Genomic DNA, 4,442 nt, shown 5'->3' on the forward strand with positions numbered 1-4,442 from the left:
GTAGAAGCACGAACGTGAAGCAGGGAAAAAAGTAGAAGCTAAGTATACCCGGACAAAAATGAAGGACAAGGAATATTTGTTACAATATGAATTATGTTTTAGACATTGTCATTAAAACACCATTCGGTCTGTTAAAGATAGAACAAATATCGTGCAAATAAGATCTATGAAGTGTCCTAATGAATGTATAATTTCGATAGGAGATATGCCGCTTAGGCATTACAATCTTAGCAATTCTCTTTTGAAGGATATTTCTTGAAATTCTCAAATGTACAAGAACAGGGTTTTTATAAATATACATTTATTAGATAAAAATATTTATGAGTATTATATTTAGCCTCATACATAATTATGAAAGATTAGAAAACAAACACGGTTGACGAATAATTCGCTTTGTTCAGTGATATTGTAATTTCTACGATTCTACGGAACGAAAAGCAATATTTAAACTACTTAACCGGTGCTAAATACCAAGCCATTTTGATGGCTGGCTGAAGTAGTAAAATGTAGGACTAAACATCTGTCACTAGATTACATACCTTTTACATTCCGAGTTCAAATATGGTTATGATCATGTTATGTCTCAAGCTACTGCTATCTAGCACCTTCGGATGATGTCTACTCAACCGCTACACAACTGCTACTCGACTGCTACTCAACACTCCTACCACGGCCAGACTACCTCTATTTATATGTCTTGGGAGATCCTAATTCTTCCCCTGGGGGCGTCGACACAACAGATCAACAATTTTATTTTCATGCTTCTAGGGCATATTAAGTATATTTTACGTATTTCATTGGATTTAATTGATAATTTTCTTCCTAAGATTAAGATGTAAATCAATGTAAAGGTGCATCGCATAATCACAGAAATTATTTATTGAAAGACCTCTTTGAACGGGAATAGTTCAACTATTAAGAAACACCGTGTATAAATGATTCATACATTAATTTGTGTAATTCATTGAAAAATTTAGAGAAAGTACTGAATTTGTAATTTAATTTATTGAATTGGCAGACATTACAAATGTAACTTAACTATTGAAATTTCCCAGTTAATTCGTATGAAAACAGTCTACACAAGAACTAACTGTTTTACCGATCGTTCAAATGATCTACAACAAAAGATTATGTTTGATTTAAAGTAAACTATGGTTAAAATGGAACAGCTCTGGAATGAAATAAATGTGTGGTGCATATACCAATGGCTCAGTATTGATAAGAGAGTGCAGGATTAAATCTACAAGCAAACCACCTACTACTATCAATCGTTGCTCACCTCACCACAGGAAATTACTGGTAAGATAAATTTTTCAGAACTAAGTGCAATAAGGCAAACATGAATTTCATTAAAATTTACTCTGAGTAGATGTCTATTTACAAATGTTGACCAGGATTTGAAGCACAATTGCCTTGCATTGAAAGAGAAGAATTTTAAGATTTATGTATGTACAAAAATAACAAAAAATAGGAGGAAGAAAATGGGTTAATAGTTGTCTTGGGGAAATTTTAGGAAAACTTTAGATTTATAAGCCCTAAAATTCCCTCCATAATTGCCCACGGGCATGTGGGGTAGTGGTTAAGATCGCGGGCTACTAACTCCAAGATTCCGAGTTCGATTCATAATGATAGTAATAATAATAACATAGAAAAATACCTTAGAAATGAGCACCCAGGTTCGAATGTTCCCCAAGACACCTGATGAAGGCTGGAGGGTATATCAGCCGAAAGAAATGTTGTGTTAACAACAAACAAGATGAGAACAAATATCCGTCAAATATAAATAATGTACATAATTCCTCATCTCTTAAATATAGAACTGTGAAATCTTCTCAAACCATGCGGCCTGGGGTTCAGTCCCACTAGAGCCCCAGTTGTAGAGCCCCAGGATGATCAAAGCCTTGTAACTGGATCTGTGTGTGCGTGTGTGTGCGCGTGTATGTTTGTGTTATGTCTGCCCCACCATCGCTTGACGGACTGTCCTGCTTTCATTACATCCGCTTCAGGTGGTATTCCATCATGCCAACAGTACAATGACTAAATCACGTAAAAGAGAAGAGAGAAAGGCGAAAAATATATGGAGCTGTGCAGTGAAGAAACGATAAACTTATTTCATGTATTGTTCATTTTGTTTGCAAAAATATTTAAACTTTAATTCGATCCTGAATATCACAATCGAATAAATATCATGTATGGAAACACGATTCCACAAATAAAATATTTTACAATATATTTTACAAGACGCTGGCCACTACAAACATGATCCAGATCAAATCTCATTTAATTTATTGTAGAAATGGAACAGGAGAACTTTTTTTTTAACTTTGAAGGCTCAAGAAGAACTAACAGACATGTCATGCGATTCAAATTGCAAACATGAGCAAGTTTTTAACTGAATGTTGAATCGGAATTTTCAATAGTACGTTAATTAGCAATGTCAGCTCTTGTACTATTTCGTTCAACACACTTCTGTGAATTTTTAATATATTTTTTTTTTAACTTTGGTTTTAACGGCCAATAAAGACAAAATACTATTCAAATATTAAGAACACTGAAATTCCATTAACGACATTATTGACAAATATCAAACCATATTTTGATCTATTGTACTCAATGAAACAAGTACATTCGTCCCACTAAATATTTTCATATACTATTATATATATATATATATATATATATATATATATATATATATATATATATATATATATATATATATATATATACATATACACGTATATATATGTATTTATATATGTATATATTCACACATATTTACACACACACACACACACACACACACACACATATATATATATATATAAATGTACATACGTATATATATATATATATATATATATATATGGGAGAATATGTATATACATATATATATATGTGTGTATATATATAAATGTAAATATATATATATATATACACACACACACATATATATGTATATATATATATATATATATATATATATATATATATATATATATATATATATATATATGATATATTTATATATACATATACATGTGCATATATTTATGTATATACACATGTGTTACTATTAGTAAAATGTTTTGTATTCTTGTATCTAGATTGTTTTAGACTTTTTATGCTTTAGTTTTGGTTTGTTGTCACCATCATCATCAACATCATCATTATTATTTTTGTAAATCTAATCATGTAAGCATTATATTCGTTTATTGCCTATAGAATTTTTAAACGAAAAGCAGCGTCGAAGGGAATTTCATTTGGTAAAAAATAAAAGCGGTTTCACATGGAAAAGAATGTTTAGAAAAAAAAAAACGGAGGTGTATATCTATTTGAAATGTGTCACTCATATAAATACTGATTTGTACTATGAGCTCAGGGTTGTAGAATCGTTCGGATATCATCAAAGACGTAACACACATTTTTGTGTCTGGGATCATGAAAAGTACTTCTGCTATTGGCTGTATTTCAAGTCAGGAAATTAAAGGGCCGTAACCTTTATCTCTACTACAAGACATATGGTGTCACACTTCAATGATTCTGATTGCCATCTATGAGCTTGTTATTTAATATTGCTTCATTAATTAAGGTGATGTCAGTTTGTTCGAATGTTACACGAGATGTTCCATTTTACGACTTCGGCAACTTCATTGCCTTATTACAGAAATGTCTGCTGTACAATTAAGAATGTTGAAATCATCTTAAGAACATCACAGAAAACACTAACGCAAACACCTACGTATACACATGCACACTCACATGCGCACGATATTGGTGATTCTAATGAAGTTTCCAGCCATAATGTTCCCGAGTTGATCGTAATATGAGGTATATTTAATAGTTGTCGCCTATCATAGTTAACTGTGCCTCTTTTCTGCACCAATTTATCTCTTCCGACGAATGTCTGAAGTTTGTGTTGGAAAGATTCTTGTTATCGCTCCTTACTATGTTTACAGACAAGTATTATATATATATATATATAAGTATATATATATATATATATATATATATATATATATATATATATATATATAAATATAAAATATATAGTTTTAGGGAAAATAACCAAGTTTCAAGAACTCATCGATGAAAATCCACTATCACATATAGAAAAATTATATTTCATATATATCGGATTAATATCGATCTAATTATATACATAAACGCACGCGCAGGCGTGGCTGTGAGCAGAGGAGCTTGTTATATATATATATATATATATATATATATATATATATATATATATATATATATATATATATATATATATATATATATATTTCATATATATTTCATATATAAAGCTCAATTTAATCTTAATTTTTTTATAAATTGATTTTAATTGAGTTTTTACCTGTAATTTTGGATTTTGTCCCTAATATTATTATATATATATATATATGTATATATATATATATGTATATATATATATGTATGTA

This window comes from Octopus bimaculoides, chromosome 15, assembly GCF_046866305.1.
Source record: "Octopus bimaculoides isolate indiv1 chromosome 15, ASM4686630v1, whole genome shotgun sequence".
Taxonomy (NCBI): domain Eukaryota; kingdom Metazoa; phylum Mollusca; class Cephalopoda; order Octopoda; family Octopodidae; genus Octopus; species Octopus bimaculoides.